This window comes from Phoca vitulina, unplaced genomic scaffold (genome assembly GCF_004348235.1).
Source record: "Phoca vitulina isolate PV1807 unplaced genomic scaffold, GSC_HSeal_1.0 scaffold25, whole genome shotgun sequence".
Classification (NCBI taxonomy): domain Eukaryota; kingdom Metazoa; phylum Chordata; class Mammalia; order Carnivora; family Phocidae; genus Phoca; species Phoca vitulina.
This window is the reverse complement of record NW_022589728.1, coordinates 14,766,280-14,775,544: the sequence shown is the minus strand read 5'-3', so window position 1 is coordinate 14,775,544 and position 9,265 is coordinate 14,766,280.

Sequence of the window (9,265 nt, the reverse complement as noted above, 5' to 3'; positions counted from 1 at the left end):
GAGAAGAGAAGAGAAGAGAAGAGAAGAGAAGAGAAGAGAAGAGAAGATGAAGGTGACATTGAAGATCTACTGCAGTTAGGAGACAAGTGCAAAATCTGTGTGGAAAACAAGAGTGGTCTGAATTAAAACCCTTAGCACACTGTTCATAAGAAATGCTCAATACATGGTATATATCACTAATAGCACTAACAATAATGCGATGGCAGGAAATAATGATTTGAAATGCGTTTAAGATGCAGAAATATATACCACCTCTTGTCAGCTATCAGAGATGAGAAAGCAGGAGAAATCAAGGAGGGCATGGGTTTTCTGCCTTGGCAATTATGAACGTAGCTGTGGTAGTCACTATGATGGGGACATGGAAAAAGGAACTGGCTTGAGGGTCGTAGAAGAGGTTGAATTTATTTGGGGGCCGTTTCAGTTTAAGATGGGCAGTGAACATTTCTCAACTGATTTTCCCTGTTCTCTCTTTCCTTTTCCTTTTTTATTTAAACATGTTAACCATTTAAAACCAAACTAGTCAATGGCTATCAGTATATTTACAACATTGTGCAACCATCACCACTTTCTAATTCCAGATCATTTTCATTATCCCAAAAGGAAACCCCATGTCCATCCAACAGTCACTCCCCATTCTCCCTTCCCCTCAGCCCCTGGCAGCACTAGTCTGCTTTCTGAGGCTGTGGATTTTGCCTATTCTGGATAGTTCATATAAATGAAATCACATGCAATATGTGACCTTTGTGTCTGCCATACACAAATGTTCTGAGTGGCATTACTTATAATCACCAAAAAGTGACAACAACCCAAATATCCACCATCCAATAAATGAATAAACAATTTGTTGTATATCCATACTGTGGAATATTACTCAACCATGAAAAGTAATGAAATACTAGCACATGCTCCAACATGGATGAAACTTGAAAACATACGCTAAGTAAAAGAAGCCAAGTCAAGAAAACATATATGTTTCTATATATGTGAAATCTCCAAACAGGCAAATATGTAGAGACAGAAAGATTTGTGGTTGTCAGGGCCTGGGGTGGGGAGGAGATGGGGAGTGACTGCGTGATGGGTATGAGTTTCTGTTTGGGAAAGTTTGGGAACTTGATAGTGATAGCACAACATTGTAAATGCACTTAACACCACTGAATTGTACACTTTAAAATGGCAAATTTATTAAATAAATAAATAAATAAATAAATAAATAAATAAATAAAATGGCAAATTTATGCTATATGTATTTTTCCTTTTTATTTAAAAAATGTGGTAAAATACATATAGCATAAATTTGCCTTTTTATTTATTTATTTATTTAATACTGATACATCCTGTGATCTCTTTGAAGAGCAGTATTCCCATCTTGGAAGGGTTGCGGTTCAGACAAACTCTGGAGTCTAACCGCCTGGATTTGAATCCTTGCATCTCTTCCTGGTTGATGTGTGACTTTGCACAATTACTTCACCTTCCTAACTCAGTCTTCATCTATAAGGTGGGGATAATAATAGCACGTGTACAAGGAGCTATTGCAAAGATTATGTGAAATAATACATGGAAAATGTTGAACACAGTGCCTGTCACATCAAATATATTCAATAATGTGAGCTAGCCTAAAAATTATTATTATCATTAGACCACAGTGATCAGGCTTTAGGATGGGCTCAAGTAGAATGGGCCAGCAGGGTGCTTCCCAGGTGGTTCTGAAATGGAACTGAAGAAAAGCACTCTTTCCCTCTCCTGTTATGATGCTCTGAGTTAGGAGCCCATCTAGTGAAAGGCCAGGTAATACTTGGTGGAACAAACCAAGAGAAGCCAGGATAAGTGAGAGGGACTGGGGTAAGGTCAAGTGCACAAGAGCCCCTGATTCTGGATTCCCATGATTCAGTCACATAATCCAATAGATTTCCCTTTTGGACCTAAGCAAGTTCAAATGTCGTTTCTGTTCAATATGAATTCTCAACCAGAGAGTGCTAAGCGGTGTGACTGTTGACTAGTGGGCCCAGTAGAACACTGAAGTAGGGACATTCACAGGCAACTGGATGGATACAAGGTTCAAAAACCCAATCTTGGATAGAAATATGGGTTTAGAAGTCATTAGCCTATAAAAAGTAACTAAATTCATCAGAGTAAATAAAATCATCTGGAGAGAAGATACAGAGTGAAAAGCCAGGGGAGTGTCATATCACAGAAGCCAAAAGAAAAAAATACTTTTAAAGGAACTGGTTGGTAGTTAAATACTGAAGAGAAATCAAGTAAGAATGAGACTGAAAACCATCCTTTGGATTTGCCAAGCTAAGACTCCCAGTCCCTTGAGTAGAAGCAGTTGCAGAGACATATAATCAATGTTGACCCCACCAGAAGTAGAGAAAACAGATGGAGAAGACACCAAGGAGGATGGTGAAATCAGCATGGTTTTAGAGTTATTCTGTTTCTAACGGTGGTTATGCAACTTTGGGCAAGTTGTTCAACCATACCGGGCTTCAGTCTTCTTTTTTTTTTTTTTTTAAAGATTTTATTTATTTCACAGAGAGAGATAGCGAGAGCAGGAACACAAGCAGGGGGAGTGGGAGAGGGAGAAGCAGGCTTTCCCGCCGAGCAGGGAGCCCGATGTGGGACTCGATCCCGGGACCCCGGGATCATGACCTGAGCCGAAGGCAGACGCTTAACGACTGAGCCACCCAGGTGCCCCCGGGGCTTCAGTCTTCTTATCTGGAAACACGCAAAAGATAGTCTATAACTATAAGCCACAGGCACCCCACACCTTCTACGGAGGACTTGAAAGTACTAAAATGGACTGCTGAGGGTGGTAAACCCACCCAAGAACCTCTCAGGAATTCCTCTGAGATTTCCTAAAATCCTTTTTGCCTAAGTCCAACTATGCTTCCTTATTTAAAAAACAAAACAAACAAACAAACAAAACTGGTGACAAGGTCTTTGGGATCTGTGATGAGTTCTGGGAACTTAAGTGATCCTGCATTGCAATTGCCCTAAAGCCCTGACAGGAAGGAGGGGGTAGATTCCCGCTATAGTGGACACGGCGGTGTGTGCTGCCCAGATGTCCTCTTTAGAACTGAAATACTCACATCCCATTGCTGAGAGCTTGGGTGGCAGGCAACGTTCAGCTCCATCCCAACCCCCAAATTGCCCTTAGTCAAAGAGAATCGTGTGGCCAAGTCACACCCTCCCAAGGCAGTCTGCACACAATGATCGGTTGATGGTTATAAAGGCCAAAGAACCATCCCTGTGCCAGAGAGCCCCAAAAATGGGAAGCTGGGCTGACACTGCACCACCCTTCATGGCCCATGGTCAGGCCTGCTGCCCTCACTGCGCCACAGACAGCTTTCTCCCCAGGAGACCCCTACCCCAAATCTCTACCCAGAGCCTACTTTGCAGGAAACCCCACTAAGCTAGCAAATATTTGAAACGTTTATGGCAGATGAGAAGGAAATGGAGGCTGACAAGCCTTGGGAGTGAGTTAGCTTCTACTCTGTCCCCCAATATTTAGGAACCCCAAGAAGAACCTCCAAGTGGTATTTTTCAAGTGCACCCTGGACCACTCTCTGGAGACTTAAAACCTAAAAATCCAGCAGCCCTTTGGAGAACCTAATACAAAGTTATGGTCAAAAGGTACCAACTTGCAGTGATAAAATAAATAAGGCCTGGGAATGTAATGTACAACATGGTTACTATAAAGTAACAATCCTGGATTTTATATTTGAAAGTTGTGAAAAGAATAAATCTTAAAAGTTGTCATCACAAGAAAAAACACTGTAACTATAGGTGGGGATGGAAGTTAAGTAGGCTTAGTGTGGTGATCATTTCACAATATACACATATATCAAATCATTATGGTGTATATCTGAAACTACTATAATGTTATATGTCAATTTTATCTCCAAAGAACAATCTATAAAATGAAGCGGAGTCTGCCCCCACCTGGCCCTGGTTGGGGCCACAAATCTGTAGAGTCAAGAGTGGTACTAATGGCTACAGCAGTCACTTAAGAGCCACCAAGAACAAGAGAGCCCCCCCAGGGGTCTGCCTGGGAAAGTGGGGCGGGCAAGTGAGACCCGCCGCGTGAGGGGCGGGGCTGGCATCCGGGTCCCGCCCGCGGGTGCCCAGACCCATCCATTGCAAAGAGAGAGCCACGATAGATAGCAGTAACTTACACGAAATGAAAGTGAGTCGCACAAGGCGAGGCAACTTGGCTTCTACTCAAAAATTCTTTAAAAAAAAGAGGGGCGCCTGGGTGGCTCAGTCTGTTAAGCGTCTGCCTTGGCTCAGGTCATGATCCCAGGGTCCTGGGATTGAGCCCCGCATCGGGCTCCCTGCTCAGCGGGGAGTCTGCTGCTCCCTCTCCCCTGCTTGTGCGCTCTCTCTTTCTTTCCATGAAATAAATAAATAAATAAATAAATAAATAAATAAATAAAATCTTTTAAAAAAAATTCTTTAAAAAATAAATCAGCTCGTTCTAAACAGTTGGAAAATAATTTACTTTTTTACTTCAGTTTCTGGGGAAAAAAATACAAGACTTTGGAAAGTTTCTTTCCCCTTCCCTTATTCTTCTGCCTCACAACCTCCTAAACTCAACTGGCCTCCTTATCTCTCGTGCTCCTTCACCGTATCTACTTTTCTTCTTGCCGGTGGCCCGCTAACCTTTCCAATATACCTCCCCACACCCTGGCGAGTTCCCCCAGTCCGTGGGTGTGTATATGTGACTTAGGGGAGAGACGCTTTGCCTGTTTCCCCCAATGCAGGGGACACAAGATCCCCTTTACTGCCCACAACACCTTCCTCAGAGAACCATGACAGCACCTCTGCTTCCGTTCCTGGCATCCTAAATGTGTTACTTTTACAGTAGACTGCCCTGCATTTCAAAATCACATTCTCCCTACTTTCGGGGTGGTAAAATATCATCCTTTATGAAACAATGGTGACAGTAGATGGTACATCTTTGGGGTTTTGTTTTTGGTTTTGTATTTTAAAGATTTTATTTATTTATTTGTCAGAGAGAGAGGCAGACAGAGGGAGAAGAGGGCTCCCTGCTGAGCAGGAAGCCCAAAGCGGGACTTGATCACGACCTGAGCCAAAGGCAGATGCTTAACCAACTGAGCCACCCAGATATCCTGATGGTAGGTTTTTTTTTTAAAAAACATACTTGGCCAATAAAATGTTTGCAACCTTATTTCAGCCCTCAAAATTGTCTTTTAAGTTTTACAAAGAAGTCTGAGAATCATTATATTAAGACAATACGCACACCCAAATCTAATATAATGCTATATGTCAATCATACTTCAATTAAGAAATTTGCTAAAAAACAATATGCAGAGAAAGAACACGAAACAGGAAGGAGGCATTTGCGACCATCAGTCTGGAGAAGGCTGATTGCTATCATTCTTGGAAGAATGTGAGGAGAGGTTAAAAAGAACAGCAAGGAACGAGGGGGATTAGAAATGTCCCAGGCAATATGTGAGGGCTCTTTGCATACATTTGCACACATGATCCTAAGGAGGTGTTATCACCTGGATGTCACCAGTGATAAAACAGGTTCAGAGAGCCTGAGCAAGTTGCTCAAGACTACTCAGAGGGGAGGTGGCCCAACTGGAAGTGGTGTGGGGCCCCCCACAGCCATGGGAACAAGGCAGATGTCCTGATTAGCAGCTGGGTTTTAGGGAAGTAGAGTTGATGGTTAGGTCCTAGAACACAGCATAGAGGAAACCCAGACAAAGAGCGAGGGGAAAGCCGGCCCCATCTATCCTGTAAGAACAAACAGGGACATTCTTCTGAGATCGAAAGCAGTTGAAGAGCCTCAGATATGGAGCCAAACATTGAGAGGATTATTATCCTTAACTCACTAAATCACTGATCCCTGCACGTCCCCATGCATCCATATGGAGTGTCGTATGAAAATTTAATTCCCTGTCCACCCAGTGCTTCTGCTGTGTTCTCAACCTCAGAACTTTGACTCAAGTTATCAATAGCTTTTTCTCTTTCTTTCTTTCTTTTTCTTTCTTTCTTTCTTTTTCTTTCTTCTTTTTCTTTTCTTTCTCTTTCTTTCTTTCCTTTCTTTCTTTCCTTCCTTTCTTTCTTTCTTTCTTTCTTTCTTTCTTTCTTTCTTTCTTCTTTCTTTCTTTCTTCTTTTTAACTGAGCTAACTCTACCCCTGCATCCTGACATTATAATTAACACTAGCCTGAGGAGAGGAATTGTTCTGCTTTAAAAATAAGTATTGTAGACAGATAGTTTTAGATCTTCTTGCATGGCTGAGGAAGAATCAGTACACTGAGGTGGCGCCTAGGTGGCTCAGTCGTTAAGCGTCTGCCTTCGGCTCAGGTCATGATCCCGGGTCCTGGGATCGAGCCCCGCATCGGGCTCCCTGCTCCGCGGGGAGCCTGCTTCTCCCTCTCCCACTCCCCCTGCTTGTGTTCCCTCTCTCGCTGTGTCTCTCTCTGTCAAATAAATAAATAAAATCTTTAAAAAAAAAAAAAAAAAGAATCAGTACACTGAGCGTGAAGTCAAGAGAAGTCAAAGAACAAAGGAAAAGGAATGCTAATGAATTCTCAGATGTGTTGGAAACCTGTTAAGTCCTGGGTTTGACACTAGATGTGGAGTTAAGTGATTTTTAATTTTTTTTAATTGTAATTTTAAATTGAATACAATCCAGGAATGCTGTCTGTCATTTTACAAAACCTCACTAACGGTTACACACGAGGGACATATTAACTCCTACCAAAAGTATTCCCTCAGGAATCCATCTTCTAAGAGTTTGGGACAAAGGTGATCTTCCACGCAATTACGCATCTGTTTTCCTGCATGGTTCCCAAACTGAGCTGTGTGTCAGGAGGGCCACACGGCATGCTGCAGGAGGGCCATAGGTTTTGGGAGGTAGAAAGGAAGTTTATCTAGCCTAATACCCTTGTTTAAAAGGCAAGGAAATAGGGATATGGCAACTCTAGGGTGAAATACGAGGCCTGTGGATCTCAGTCCAAGACCCATTCTGTCTCATCACTGGACAGTTCTCTGATTCGAGGGCCCCCTTGAAACAATTATCTCAATCCATCATCTTGCAGGCTGTCCTGTCAGGTTTAGTAATAATAAAATGCTGTCCTTCATAAATCAGCAACTTCTTAATTGAATGCAACAGCATTTTCCCCAAATAATCATCTAGGAGAGTAAGAAAGAGTTAGGAAAGTATTCCCTGAACTAATATTGTGGTGTCTTTCTGAATTTATATGTAAATCAGTCTACCAGCTATTAATCACAAAATGAGATCGAATATAGGAAAATGCTTGGTCAGTTATTCAGAACTCCTTTAATGTGATCTATTGTTATTATCATTATTATCACTACTTCTACCGTTACCATATTTGAACTTGGTGTTGAGATATATAACAAAATAAACACTAATTCAGACTAACTGAGAGAGAACAGGCTAAATCATACACTGTTAGTAAAATGTAGTGTTATTACCATGAAGTTCATAGTCTCCCTTAAGCTACTGCTAACAGAATGCAACCAAATACAGCTTTTGTCTGCTCTACTTCAAGATAAAAAACATCTGTAGTTGACACTACACATTTACATTCTATAATTAATGTACTAGATTCCTTAGAAAAGAATTTATCCTGTTAATTATTGTAAACATGTCTATATATTAAAACCTCATTAATCCAGGCTTCCAATAATTCAGAGTTTAAGCTCATTTTCCTTCTGCCAAAATGAAATACACATTTCTTCCCAGATAATGTAAAGGTATATTTCAATAAGGCATAAGCTGAATTAATAAAATTTAAGTATATAGTCTCTGGACAGATTTTATTTGAAAGGTTTTCAAAACCCTACATTGCTGCCATCTGGTGGCCAAATCTGGTTCTCTACTATAATTTTAAAATTACAATTTGAACTCTACCAATATGTGTATTTTGTTGCAACCTTAAATGTATTGTCATAAAGTAAACGCGAGTAGAGAATTTATAAATGCACATTTATATGATAACATGCCCGAAGAAATTCTCCACTTGAACATGTTCTATAGCGGATTATTAATTACTGTATAGAGCAAGGTCCCCGCCTATGAATACAACCCCAAAACAATGAGGAATAGTCTTTGCGAAGGCCACTTCGTGCTATTTTGTTAGTATAATATGGAGTTTAAAAATTCATGGGTTTTTCAGTTCTATTGCCGTAGATCCGGGCCACGCAAGGTATTACTTATTAGTTAAGTGAATTTTGGTAAATAACCCAGCTGCTCTATATTCTCTATACCTTATTTCCTTATCTGAAAAATGGAGATAATTATACTTATACTTTGTTGTGAGGATTAACTGTGGAGGTATATAAAGTATCTGACACAGAGTAAGCATATGTTTAATGGTAGAAATTACTATCATTTCTGTCTTAGTAACATATATTAAACTCAAAGAGAATGCACAGTTCTTATTTGGAATGTAAGCCTGAATTTTCAGTCAGCTTCTCTCTAAAGTACAAATCAATCACCCACCTTCCACCCTTCCCATGGAAATATTTAGGAAGAGTTTCTTTGCAACTACTCCTCATTCTAGGAGTTTTGCCTCTTGCAAGGCAAAATATTTCTTGGTGCTTTCAAAACAGCCAAGAATATAAGGAATTCACACTCAACCATGAGGGAAATGGAAAATGTTCACTGAATTAATCTACACCTTGAAATGACTTCCTTATAGGGCAAAGTTCTCAGCCCAAGGAAATTCCTCCCAGGGACTCAGTTAGAGGGAAATTCTGATTCTGACCACTCCCCACCTGTCTGGGCATTCCAGCACAGAAGGCGGTGTCATCCGGACAGCCAGTTGCTACCCCATGCTATGCCTTAAAAGAGGTAATTTGCTACCCAGGTGCTAACACTGACTCACCAAGAGTTGTTTCATACACTCTGGTTTCCCAAAGGATTTAACTCAAATGTTTAGCCTTAAGTTATTATGTCTGTATTAGTATGTTTTGTGGCAGAAAAACACCAGGAGAGGGTTTGTCTTATTGACGTGGCATCCTCCACTCAGGGCAGCCTGGCCGGATTTAACCCTCCAAACCTGCAAGTCAATAACATTCATTAAGTGTCAGATGTGTGCTTGTGTGGATCACTGTACGAGGTGATAAAGATTAGTCAAAAATGGACAAATATGGACATAAGCTCCATTTTCAAGAAACATAATGACTAGCTGGGAGATTCCCAACAGTAACAAGAGAAACACTAAGTAATTGCATTCATATAATGCAGAGAGTGTACGTGGTTC